Raw genomic sequence first — 13,982 nt, 5'->3', positions numbered from 1 at the left:
GAGAGAAAGAACAAACAAACCAAAAAGAAAAAAAAAAAAAGAAACCCCAAAAACAGGTCCCAGCCTAGCCAACCAAAAAATACAGCTGAATTCCCCTAGCCATTTAATTAGAAGTAACATCTACTTTGCAAGGCTCACACAGGCCTTCCAAGGTGAAACTCATTCCTTTAACAGCAGCTGGAACCTCTTGCCACACTGGAAAAAGAAGAGCTCTGGTACAGAGGAGTGAGAAGAAATGAGGAAATTTGTTCCTGTGGAGTGTGCTGGGTAACGAACAGCTAGCTGAAAGGCAGTGCAAACTATAATAAGGAGCTGCAGCTCCTTGGTCTCCTGAAAGAAGGAAAGAAAAAATTCACAAAATTCACAAGTGTCACAATTTTCCACCACGTGAGTAAACTGTTTTGGATGGCAGTGAGGCAATTCTACTTGTATGAGGTTGGGAGTGGTGGCTGTACGTGTCTCCAGTGAAAGGAAGAGGGTGAACTCAGAGGCCTGAGTGATTCCACTGCTAAATGAATCAGAACCTGAGGGAAGAGAAAAGGTATGTGGGAAAAAAAAAAAACCCACTGAAGCAGAGTCAGGGAAGATCAAGTGGGAGTATGAATAAAAAGAAGAGGGGAAGGTATGATTCAGCCTATTACTTATTGCTCCTTTTAGCTGCCAGAAACAATCAGAAAGATGCGTGTTTCTCATATGTATGCATGTATAAATGTAAATATAATGTATATATTTCTGAAAAATAGACAGATGATAGAGAGATAGAGATAGAGATAGATAGATAGATAGATAGATAGATGATAGATAGATAGATAGATAGATAGATAGATAGATAGATAGATAAATGTGGGCATAAGAGAAACCTCCTCCCTGTGTGTCCCTGTCTGCAGGGAGGGGCAGAGCAGGGCCCAGGACCTGCTCTGTAGGGACAGTGGGACAAGAGGAATGGGCAGGGACTGATCCCAGGAAGTTCCACCTGGACACGAGGCAGAACTCCTTCCCTGTGCAGTGACCCAGCCCTGAACAGACTGCAGGAGAGGCTGTGGAGTTTCTCTCACTGGAGATATTCCAGATCCTGGACACAACCCTGAGCCACGTGCTCTGGGATCACCCTGCTGGAGCACGGACATTAGGACAGATGGCCCACTGTGGGCCCTTCCAACCTGACCCTCCCTGGGATTCTGTGGCGAGCAGAATCTCTTATTCATGAGGGATTTACCATCTATAAACCAAATAAATTCCATGGAGGCACTGCCTTGAGGATGAAGTTTCTCATCCTCAAGAGATGGGCTTTGCCCACTGCGCCCGTGAGGCCGAATTCCCCATCTTGTCCAGGAGAGGCTGGGCCCTGGCTCGTTGTGCTTTTCAGCCAGAGAAGGGATTTCCTGCAGGGAATTCCTGGGGAAGGAGGAAGGAGTTGGGAGGGCAGATCAGCCTTGTTGTGACAGCCAGGGCCCTTGCAGAGATCTGCTTTCAGAGAGGGTAATAAAGCGCTCGCAGGAGCGAGACACCCACTGCTCACAGCGATTTCACCTCCTCCTCCCCTCACGCCTCAAGATCAACACCAGCACTGCTGCCAAGCCTCTAATTACGCCTTTAAAATCCTGTCAGGTCGCGGGGATGTGACGAGCTCTAATTGTGGAAGAGCGTTTAGGGAGACTCGTAATTACACAGTCATTAAGCCGGTTAAACACACCACGGTCCCTTTTGTGAGGCGGCGCTGGGCCTGGCTCCCTCCCAGCGGCGACACAAACACGGGATTAAGCTGGCAATTAGTCATCAGCAGGTAAAAAACAATAACTCCCCCCTCCACTCCTGGGCCAGGGCTGGCTGTTGTGGCTTTCCCAGTTGAGAAAATCCAGGACAAAAGAGGGACGTGCAGGGAGTTCTCACCCTGTGTGCCCATGTGGCCCTCTGCCTCAATCCTCACCCAACAAAACCCTGCTGCCGGAAAATTTGCTGAAAAAATTGCTGAAACTCGTTTTTTAGCCTTAAAAGTACTTTCAGCTGACAAAAAATGGCTTTTAAAAATTCTTTTCGTTCTACCAGGATATATTCCCCCAGCCTTTCTTTTTTTTAATCACCTTGTTTGCTAAATGAAAGTACTCCGGAGAAAAGCAAACAAAGCAGAACTTCTCTTGCCTGTGTGGGAGGAAAGGGGAGTAGAGGTCATTAAACCAAACTCTCCCCTGCCTACATCTCAAGCCTTGTGACATGTCAAACCACAGCCCCTGGGTTTTTATTCAGCTTTCTCCGTTTCTCTGATGTTTTATAACTGCTGGCCTTATAAAGGTCAGTTATGTATATATCGGAGACATTTTCCACATTCAAACTGGGATGAATCTGGACAATTCAGGGTGACCTGAAATTCTAAAAAACTAGGAGGGTGACGTATCAGGATGCAAATCTCAAGTATAGTAAAATCTGCATAGGGAGAAGTGCCAGCAAGGACCAGCTGAGGAGGATTTTTCCAAGATAGACCTGATCGCAAGACCAGATAATTTAATGCTATCCAATAAGAAAAATAGTGATTCTTACATAAAGGGAGAAAAAAAAGTGGAATAAGATGAGCTTAAAAACCTGAATTAGCCCCAAAGATTTGTACTCAAGGCATTCCAAGCAAATTGTTGGCTTCCAGCTCCACATCCTAGAGGAAGGGAATGCCTTGGCCGCTCCAGCATCCCGAGCTCTCAGCCTAGGAAGCGAATTTAACCCTGAGGAGTCTGCCTTTCTGTCTCCTCTCAAAATTACAGGGCGAAGCTACTGCAGCACCGTGGGCTTAGCAGGTAAAGGGGGATGTCCCCATGTACCCTGACATCCCCAGCCACCTCTGTGAAGACAGACAGCCATGTGCTGTCCTCTCTGCACCTCTGTGCCTGTGCTTAGGGGCCAGGGGACATGCCCTGGGAGGGGGATGGATCTTGGGGGTCTGGGCCAGCTGCTGCTGCTCTCTGCAGCCGAGGCACTCAAGCCCACAGCCCTCCCTGCCTTTCCCAGGGAATGAGAGCCACGGGGCACCTGCATGGAACTGCTGCTGGCAGAATAAATAGCAGTGCCCTGCCAGAAAGGCAACGTGTCTTATGCATCGTGCAAAACTCCATCTGGCCAGTGAGCCCTCAGGTTGAGTGAAATTATCCTTTATTTTCACTGTGGAGCTCTGTGTAGGACTCCGGGAGTCCTGTGACACAGGAAAAGTGTAGTGTAATTTCATTTGTTTACTCTGTTATCACCAGAGCTGCCTCACTGAGCCCTAGCCTCCTCATTCCCAGGAGAGCCCTCTTTTGATGCAAACCTGTTATGAGTGAGAGTAGGAAGCTTCTAAAAATAAAATTAAAAAAAATACTTGGTCCCAATCCAAACTCACGTGACAGAAAGGGAAAAAATAAAACACCCAAAGAAAAGGAGACACACATTATTCCCATGTGTGTAAGAGGGTGTTAAATTGAGTAGTGACAAACTTTAACCAGAACCACAGCATTACTCAGAGCAGCTTGTCCAAGCCTGCAGAAATCATGGTCAGAGAGTCTCCCAGCTGGCAGAGGTGGACAGCGGGTGCCAAGAAAGACAAGTCCTCGCTGGTACTGCTTTGTGTGGAGGATCCTCTCATGAACGGTTTTAATAAAGACTTAATTGATTGTTCTGGAGTCCGTCGGGCTAATAAAACATTTATGGCCCTGAGTCAGTCATCTAGAACACATTCCACAAGGCAGTTGGAGGCTGCTGCACAGGGCAGCCAGACGCACGTCTGTCATGTGCCGGTGACGTCCATTCATCATGCACTAGTCATGCAGCAAGCCAAACCTCTGGAGAAAGTGGAATCTCTGCCTCCTTTTCGCCAGCCAGGAGGTGGAATAATCACTTTGTCCTCCCGGCTGGCGTTTGGGAGATGCCTGTTCTACGGAACCCTGGTTCTGCAGCAGGTTTCCACGTGTGCCCTGGGGTAAATCACTTGGGGAGGTCAGCACAGCACTGATCAGACATTTCAGCTCTCCCGAGTTCTGGGTACAGACAGAAGCAGAGGCAAATACAAGGAAGACGTGGCCATAAAAATACAAATTAAGATAAAGCTAGATTCTCCTGCTGCTTAATCATGTAAATGTACAAATAGAGCCTGATGACAGTGACTCAAGGGAAACAATGACCTTATCAGCAGCCTTAGATAGGCCTGAGCCATAAATGAAAATAAATGATCTACTGACATGCCTTATCATCTCCCTAGCGTCTACTGGAGAACTCAATTCACCTCTGCATATCTATATCCTCCAGCACACTCAGCACCAGGAGGGTCTGCTGTCCCTCCACAGTCTCCCTTTGTTGCACCAGCAGACTCTCCAGCCATTGCAGTGACCTTGCACTGGCTTTCAGGTGGCAGCTCCAGCTCTGCAGCACCTATCAGTGTGTGGTCAGCGTGGAAAACCACCTCCCTCCTTTTTTTTTGCCTCCTGAGTTTACAGCCTGACCTCATTTTCCAGTCACTCTGCCCTCCATTTGCATCCCCAAGGGGTCCCATGGGGTTTCAGTCAGCCAGGTCCCCGCAAGCATCTGGGTAGATCTCTTTGCACTCAGGGCTTGAGAGCACAGAGGAGGCACCCAAAATCTCTTTACACACTCACGTTGGCTCTGACTCTGCTGATCCCAGCACCAGCATCTGCAGGTGGTCAGGGAACGCTGGAGCAGTGGGGAAATCCACTGTGGAAGGAAAACTGCAGGCACAGGAGAGGCTTTAGACCTTCAGCTGATGCGTTTTTGAAGCTAAGACAGAGGGCTTAAGGAGCTGCTTTTCCTATCAAGATTGATTATTTCACATTTGCAGGCAGGTAGTTGTTGAAATCAATTCTTTGTGGGGAAAGAAGAGCAACACTTGTAATTGCTTGGCAACTTGTGCTACTCTAGTTCATTGGAAGTTCAAGAATTTGGTATCTGCCTTCAGTTTCATTTGGAAGTGAGGCAAACATTTTAGTTCCCTGAGAAAGGCTAATCCTAAAAACTACTATCAAGAATTAGAAATTTTTTTTTTTTAAAAAAAAAGGGTACCTCGGGAAGTTTTCCAGAATGAAAATTTCCTTTTTTCTTCCTCTTTCCAAGGAATAAGTCATTTAGAATCAAGACATTTAATTTTTTTTTTTTTTTTTTTTTTTTTTTTTTTTTTTTTTTTTTTTTTTACTTCAAGAGAAACAGAAATTGACCCACCATGTCCTGCTAGCCTTATTAATATTTGTAAACATGAGACCATGAAAACCTGCAGGGGAATTTTTAAAAAGAAGTATCAGGAAAAGAGTTGCTTGCTTTCTAACTAAAGAAGGCAAGCAGGGGGGAAAAGAGTTCTGTACCATTCTTAGAAGAAAAAAAATTAATAAAAATGAGAAAATGAATTATTTGAAACAAAATATTAATAAAAACTCTGCAGGACATGTCAGACTTTGTTGGTCTCAACACACCTGAGCTGGTGAGGCTGTCAGGGCTTTGACCCTCATCTTTCTGGAATGGGATGCAGCTGGATGGAGCAGGCACCTTCTCCCCAGTGCCCTGGTCTGAGCAGGGACAGGGTGTCCCTGGAGTGTTGTGTCTCCCACGAGCAGAGAGAGGGTTGGACTGCACCTCCAGCAGGCACAGGATGACTTTGCTGACCTTTGTAGCACTTTAGCAACGCTCAAGTCATGGCAGACAAAACAGCATTGGGTTTGCTTGTCAAAAAGCAAAACCATGGCCATCATCTGTACCCACAGCGCTGCTGGTACCCTGGGGCACCAGCTTTATCTTGCTGGCACAGCTGTGCATGATGCACCTTTCACCCAGTTTGGGCATTACACAGCACTCTGGCAGGGCTGTTTTAACTTCTGTTGAGATGCCCACAAGAATCAGACATTCTAAGAACAGGGGTTTTTGTGTCTGGTGTCGCCACAGGTTGCAGGGTCACTGGCAGAGGGCTCTAAGCCCTTCTCCCCTGCTCGTGTCAAAGCACACTGCACCCCAAGGGCCCCAAAGATTTCAGTGGGGCTCTTCCCAAATTCACACACTGAGTGCAAATCTGTCCCTCACTCTTCACTGCTTCTGTGGTCTCCTCCTGGCTCTGCCCTTATGAGTAAAATCCCTACCACCAGCCAAGAAGACAACCCAAGGCACATGGAGCTCAGAGACTGTGGGGCTAAACTTCCAGGCAGTAGATTCCAAGAGCAGAAAAAAGGGCTGTATTCTCTGGGTCTGGCTCCTGGTGAGACATCCACAGCATATTTCAACCAACAAACCCTACACCAAGCACAGGGTGGCCAGAGGGGTGACCCTCCATCCTTCCAAAACTCCTGTGCTCTCCCCTCCCTCCCTGTCCTCTGCCTGGGAACAAAATGCACTTAACTGTGTTTTCCCCTCAGATTCCTAATGTGACAAACAATACCTGTGCTTTGCAGAGAGCAGAGGCAATGACAAGCTGTGGAGCACACAAGGGTTTTCCCAAGCATTTTACCTCTCTGTAATACCTGAATTAGGCATTTATTCCTCTTCAGATGTACATGCCCCAGCTCCTCCCCATCAGCAGCACAGAAAACTGCTGTTTGGAGAGGCAGACAGGCAGCAGCACTCCTGAAAGTTTGTGTTGAAAGGAAAAGCTTTTTCCCAAATAGGATATTGTATGTAATGTGTGTCTGCCATCACTTTATCTGTGTCCTGGTGGTACCTGCAGGATTTGTTCCAGCTGCATTTGGGCACCATGAGAAGCAGACAAGGATAGGAAATGGTTGGAGGGCAGGCTGAAAGGGAATTTGCTCTCTTCTTCCAGTGACTCCTTCCCCTCCCACCTCATTTCTTGCACATTTCCACAAAGAAAGAGGTGATGACAGAAAATAAGTTTGATCCAGGAGAGGGACAGAAATTTTATTTTTGTTTAAAAAAGAGGAAATATTCCAAAAGAAATACTAAGTAAAGAAAGGGGGAAAGTCACTTTCTGTTGAAAAAGTGTTAGGCCAATACAGTTTTCAGCAGCTGTGACCCGTGATTACCCCAGTATCTCCTTCCCCATCACATGGTATTTTTAGCCTTATTCGCCAGAGACGTGCCTCAGTAGCAGCATGGCCAGCTCCAGGATCAGCTGCCTGCAGACTGCCCTCCTGCACGCTCATGTATTTGGTTTCATTGATGCTAATTTGATCGGGGACAGCTGTTTGTGAGGAGAGACCCCAGGGAGAACCACTGATGCCTGATCTCAGGGGGAGGCGAGCCCGAGCTGAGCCCTCGCAGCCGGGGAAAGGCAGCAGCTGCCCCTTGGTGCAGAGGCAACCATGGGATCTGCACAGGATCCAGCTGAACCTGGAGCTGTCAGCCCAGCCGTGGGCAGCACCTGGCGCTGGGGACTGTCCTGGTGGCAAGGCAGGGCAGAGAGGGCACGGGAAGGGAAAGGATCCATCCCCCTGCAGACACGGGGGCTGGCTGGGGTGCTCCTGCTGCTGCCTCACACACCTGTGAGGCACCAGACACCACAGAGCTGTCCCTGCCTACCTGTCCGGCATCCCCCTGGCCCAAATTCTAACACAGAAGCTGTTATTGGATGGCTGTTGTTGAAAACCTGCAATTGAGTGTTTCTGGCTTTTGTTCAATTGCGTCTTTTGCAATGTTTAGAGCGCAGATGGAGATTCAGGTGCTGCTTCCACCCACTGCGTGTGCTCCTTCTCCCTCAGTCCTGCCCTGTCCCTCCACTCGCTCATGCCTGGTTGTAGCTGTCATGGAGAAAATAAGGTGAGTGGATGCAGGCAAATAGAGAGACAGAAGGTAAAGAGAGGAAAGGTAACACCCTGAAGACAGAAGTCTGTGCGCCTGTTGCCAATCACAATAACAATAATGGCCCTCAAACACAGACACGTATTACTCTGCTGTCTCCTGCCTGGCTGCCCAGGAGTCAGGACTTTAGTCCAGCACATCAGTTAGAGAGTCAAAGACATTGAACTTGGGACCTGTTTCTCCGATAAGGAGAAAGTGAGACAGCCTGACCAAGAGCTGGGAGCCTGATAACTTTTACACACTTCAAGTAAGCTCAGCTTCGTGCTGATATTTTAAAGATCTTTGCCCTTTAGCTTGAACAGGAAATCTTAAAATGGAAAATATGCAGCTTAAAGGAAGGGGTGAGGTTCACTTGAAACAGAAGAATGTACATAAGTATAGGAAATAACAGGTTGTTAAGAAACTATCGTTCAGTTGTTAAAAAAAAAATAAGCCAAATATAGATTATATTTCCCCTCGTTAACGATCAGCAATTTTTTTTTTTTAAGATTTTGCCATGATCAGAGGGAATTCTTTTTCTCTCCTGAAGCATTACCTAATTTTGTTCACCACCACAAGCAGAATGGATGAAGAGCCCCGTCCCCAAGAAGGAATTTTTACTGCATGCATTGCTCTGAGATTTGGTGCCCTGATGATTTGGTAGCAGCAGAGCAAGCTGGTCCTTCATCAGCAAGTGCTGGATCAGGGCACCACTTTTCCTTCCAAGTCCTGCCTGGCATCCTAAGTCTGTTTTATACAGTCAGAGCTGCTTATGTAAATCAGTGACCACTCTCACTCACACAGATTTCCTCTGACCATCAGTGGGGTGGGATTCCAGTCCAAATGCCAGCCTAAAACATAAGCAGAGATCAGTCTACAATTGTCTGTCATGCAGTCACTCAGCACCTTTAATGCCACCGACCCACACGTGTCCCAGAGAGCATCGCTGATGTAAACTCACCTGCCCCACTTCCTTGCTCAGCAAACATTTACTTTCTTTATTATATGCCCAGTGCCAGATAGCAGGAGACGGAGAAATTAAGTCAGTATTATTAACAGACTGCAGCCTTAAGTCTAATTGGAGGGAGTATACAGTGTATACAGTGCCCAGGAGCCAGCTGGGCTCACCCCAAACACACTGGCAGGCCAGGACCATGGGTGCAGTGGGGAGCTTCCTTCTCTAGTCCCCAGTGACAACACCGGACCTGCAGATGACTTTTCTGAGCTACTCAGCCTCTCTGAAATACCCCTGATGAATCAGCAGGGCTCAGGTGCTGCTGCACAAACCCTTCTTTCCCTTACCCAGCAGCAATCAGCTTCATGCTGGCAGGATGAGTATCTGCCTGGCAGTGCAAGAGGTTTCTCAGGTGCATGATGCCTCGTTTCCCAGGTGTGCTGGGCCTCTCAGGAATGTCACTGTCTTCTCAGAAAAGGTGTGGTTTCCCTGCTTCCCCCCACCCCTGCCCCAGATGAGATTCCCCCAGGGAGCAAAGGTGGAGGTGCTCCCTGGAGGCACAGAGGAGTTAGGCTGACGTGTGTCAGTGTGGGGATGTGGTATCTTGCTCCATTCCCTCCAACCCACCACCCTGGGGGTAGAAAGAGCTTTGTGGACTCCAGGCACTGTCCCAGGCTCTTTCCAGGACACTGAAATTTCACAGCTTTATCAGTTCCCAGGAAAAGCTCTGGAATTTGCACTACACAAGGGCAGGGAGTTCTGACCATTGAACAGGGCATGGAAACTGAAACAGGGACATGACTTTCACTGCATTTCCTGCAGCTTGTGATGTGATCTGACACTATTTCTAAGTACCTAGTCCTAACATAAGATCAGTTTTTCTCCTGGTCCATGATGGGCACCAGTGTAACTCAACGCTGTCCAGGAAATTACTTTCATGGCCACAATTAAGGCCAAGAAAACCCCCAGAACTGAAGTGAGAGTGTTATGGGAACCATCTAAGCAGAGCCAACTGTAGTGCCAAGGAGACATGGGAAGATGCCTCCACTAAGGGCAGTCAGAGGAAAATCCTGGACCTGGTTTAAAATTCTCGCCCTCTTTTACCAGGGAACAAAAATGGATGAAAATTCTGCAGGTTCATTTGTCTTCCATAAGTTTTTGCCAGGCTTTGGTTATTCCTCCACTTGTTCAAAACATTTGCAGTGTAAAAGGGCTGAGGCACCCATCAGACACCCTGAGCAGCATCCCCAGGCTGGAGAAGAATGTCCTGAGTGGGAGCATTTCGTCCTGGCTGCAGCCCTGGGGTTGATTCTCATCAGTCACCAAGTCCAAGGCTGCAGAGCATGGTTTGTGGTAACAGCTGTTTATGGTCGAGCCTCTCCAATACCTGCAAAGCTGAGATGTGTCAGCAGTGTTATTCCTTTCCCTGCCTAATCCCAGATGGGATCTACACAGGGACATAAAATAAACAACAGCAGGAAGGTGGATGAGGTTTCTATTGCTGTGAGCCTCCCTCCCTCAGACTGGCACCAGAGCTCTGAGGAGCAGCAATCACAGAGCAGAGGTTGTACGTAATTCACAAGGTGAAGGTGTTTTTTTGGCTGCAGGCAGGGATGGCTGAAAACCTTCCAGTTGCCTTGCAGTAATGTATGCTCTGCTAGCTTGCACCCAAGCTAAACTCTCAGATTTTTGCCTGAAGCCAAATACTGCTCGGCCCTATCAGGAGAAGCAACACATCTCACAGCATCAGTTCCTTAACAGTCCCCAGTGTCCTGTTTCATTTCACAGGCTGGGCAAGACAGGAGCAGAGTGAAACCCAGAGTAACAGGGCACTTAGAGACGTTTGCTCAATGGCAGAAGATATTCCAAATTTCCAACTACAAACACAGACTGCCTTGAGCAAAGCTTCTGCTACACCACACACCTTGGGTGAAGATTGGAACCTTTCTTCTGCCTGCACAATGGATTATTTTCCCTCATGTTTCTTAACTTAGTTACAAAACTCATCACTTCGCAAAAAGTCTCCTTTTACTTGGATATTACTTTAAAGTGTTTTCATAAAAGGAGTTTCACAACAAAGTTGATTCACATGTGTGCATCTTCTAACAAGCTGAAGACAAAGAGTTTGGTGAACATGCAGCAAAGGCATGAAACAGGTGAGTTTTGTCAGCTTTCAGGGGGAAAAAAGAAAAAAAAAATAATTCTGGTAGCAATTTCCCCAAAGTAAATCTTTATTTTAAATTTAACTCCCTGGTGGCAGGTTGTATCTGTAAGTGGGCCAGAAGGCCAGTCCATGATTCCACAGCCATCAGAACCAGGTAACCACTACCACAAAGTCAGCCTGGATCAGCCTTGACTGTGCCCAATCACACCTCTATTTATGGGGCTAACGCACCCAGAAAACAGAAAATACAACCCCAGCTTGGATGTTTGTGACACCAGGTGCCTTAAAGCTTTGCCTACAACTTCGACTCCCTGGCCTTTCCTGAGAGATCTGAGCAGAAGGAAGGTTTGTGCTGGATCAACACGTTGTGTTGTGCTGCCTCAGCACCTTTGAACTGATACTGGGAAGCCAAAAGAGCTGAATTTGCTGCATCAAAATGCTGCCTTGGAGCTGATCTTATTAATTTGGCAGCGAGTGGATTTTCCATAATTACGTTTCGTTGTCTTGGAGGAATCACAGAATCACACAGTGGGTAAGGCTGGAAGGGACCACAAGAGATAAATATCTTGTTATTTCTCCCCTTGCAGATACTCTGTGTCACAGGCAATAGCTGACTCCTCCTTCTGCTTATGTAAATCATTTTTCAGCTGATTTAGTCCAATAGAATGGATTATCTCTCACCAATCTTACCTCATTTACATCTTAGGCCTGCACAGCTATAACCCAACAGTTACTTCTTTTGAAAGAGCAACACAACCAGACCTGTGCTTTTCCTGTAAAGTATCTTAATATAAAAGCAGCCCAGTGTATTTGAGTGTTGCCTGTCCTTGCACTGAGACCTTTCTGGTTAGAGGTCATGCCTGGGAGTGACCAAATTCATCTCACTCCTGAGCAGTTGTGTGCTTATTGTAATAATATTACTTACAAGAAGGAGTCTGCCTACATTTTGAGTTGCTTTGTGATCTACACCAGAACAGAACAGGAGAGAACAGTTTTCCTTCCACCCCTTCCAATTTGCACCAGTTTGTCCTAGCTGAGAGGTGGGGCAGAGCTGAATTTGCTTTCTGTAACTTCTAGCTTCTTGTTAGAGTTTTATTGCAATTCCAACTGACTAATTTTAACAGTGTCTTTTGAACTACATCACTGAATGTTTCTGTGTACTGTAACGAGCCCTTCCATCTCTGGCAGGTGACTAATGTTACCAAAGGCCAGTGTCATATCTTGCTTTTCAGACTGACTCATTTTTATTTTTTTCCCTCTGGAAATTAAAAGGGAGCTTCCACTTGTCACGGGCAGAGACAGCACAGCCCAGGAGCAGCCAGCAGCAGACCATGCCAGTGCCCTGACGTGCAGAAACACCAGGGAAAATTGCAGCAAGGCACCCACACTTCCACCTGTGGCAATGAGACTTTTTTGGATGAGGAAAGACGAGCTCTGCTTGAGCTGGAGGAGGGTGGGTTGGGTCACCCACATCTGTGCTGTGCTCCGAGCCATGCCTGGGCTCCCATCTCCACTGTGTCCAGGGAATAATTATATTTATCTAGCTCTTGTCCCATCACCCTGACCACCACCAGTGTTCTGAGGCCAGTCTGTGAGCACTGCACTGTGGACAGTGAGAGAAGCCATAACAAAAGGAATTTGTGGGGGGACTGCACTACACCCAGCTGCTCCCACATCCCAGCCAGGACTGGAAGTGTTTGGAGCAGCCCCATCCTCCTGCAAAGTCACTGCTTCTACACACAAGAGTTTTCAGCAACCTCTCCATCTGCCTGCTTTTCTGGAAGAGCCTGGGAAGTCTTTCCCTTCAGATGGAGGAGTAGGACTCCACGAACAGTAGCGTTCCCAGACAGCTGCAGCCCGACCTTCATTTCTCAGGGGACAGAACTGCCTGTTATTTATTCAGACATTTTGTTCCCAGCTTTTATTGCTCTGTTTTATATGGTAGGCGAGGTCAGAGCCTTTGTAATATAGGAACAGCATCGCCAAGATTTCTCTCCAAAGGACAAGAAATATAAAATATGTTATGGCATAAAGAAAAGAATGCTGTGTTTTTCACCTGGACACCTATTTCAGCCATGGGGAGATGAATAAAACTGGGAGTGGATGGGGAAAAAAGGTTTTCAATCTTTTTCAATATTTTCCTCTATTTTTTACAACATAAAAAGCAATATTGTTCTGGGGGTAAATCACTGGTCTCTAGGTTGTGTGTGGACTAGTATTAATCTGTAATTTCTCACAGATTAAAAGCACATAGAACAAGCTGAACAAAAAGCCATCAATTCTGTTTACATAAGAAGTTAGGCTCTACAAGAGCTGCTCAATTTTAAGTCACTTAACTTGCTGCAACTCACACAATTCCCCCTCTGGTAAGCAAATTTAGATCTCTTTTATCTTCTTTTATCTAACTGGTTTGGCCCAAAGAAGCAAATATATAGACTGGAGACAAAGAAGAAGAATAGAAAAAGAAAAAAAGAAAAAGAAAAAGAAAAAGAAAAAGAAAAAGAAAAAGAAAAAGAAAAAGAAAAAGAAAAAGAAAAAGAAAAAGAAAAAGAAAAAGAAAAAGAAAAAGAAAAAGAAAAAAGGAAAAAGAAAAAATAAAAAGAAAAAAGACCCTCCCTCATTAACTCCATGAAGTTATCTTTCCTCACAGCCTTTAGCATGTTTGCAGCTGGAATCTGACCTAGAAAGGCACAGTCATCACATTTTGAACCATCCTGAGGTGACACACGTGACACCTCCAATCTCTTAACATTTCTGTTTCCTTGTTTTCCTCTAGTACCAAGATAAAGTGGCACCAAACTCTGTCGTGTTCTTGTTTTATGGTGAGACAATAAATCGCTAATGAGTCTTTATTACAAGATTAATCAATCACTTGCATTCTTGCAGAACTCCAGAAATTAATGTATTATTGATTACGACGTTTTAAAACCACTTACACTTCCTTCTCCTGATAATATAACCTTAGTATACAGAGTAACCTACATTCCATTTATGGTACGAGCTGCTCTGCAAATTTACAAACTACCTAAAGTTTTGGAAATGCAAAAGGTGATTCATAAATTAAGATCACAGGGACAAGAGTTGAAATACAGCAATAAGATGTCAAAACATTCTAGCTAA

At 46.2% G+C, this 13,982-nt stretch overlaps 1 long non-coding RNA gene across 1 annotated transcript; it reads left to right on the top strand.

Moving 5' to 3' along the window:
- The first annotated feature begins 8,857 nt into the window (after positions 1–8,857).
- On the top strand, positions 8,858–13,275 carry LOC135289818 (uncharacterized). The gene is made up of 3 exons (XR_010352562.1): positions 8,858–10,854; positions 10,959–11,394; positions 12,135–13,275. It is a non-coding gene; the product is annotated as an uncharacterized LOC135289818 (long non-coding RNA).
- Positions 13,276–13,982: the final 707 nt, after the last annotated feature.

The sequence above is a fragment of the Passer domesticus genome, chromosome Z, assembly GCF_036417665.1.
Source record: "Passer domesticus isolate bPasDom1 chromosome Z, bPasDom1.hap1, whole genome shotgun sequence".
NCBI lineage: Eukaryota > Metazoa > Chordata > Aves > Passeriformes > Passeridae > Passer > Passer domesticus.
This window is presented reverse-complemented; position numbering and strand designations above follow the sequence as displayed.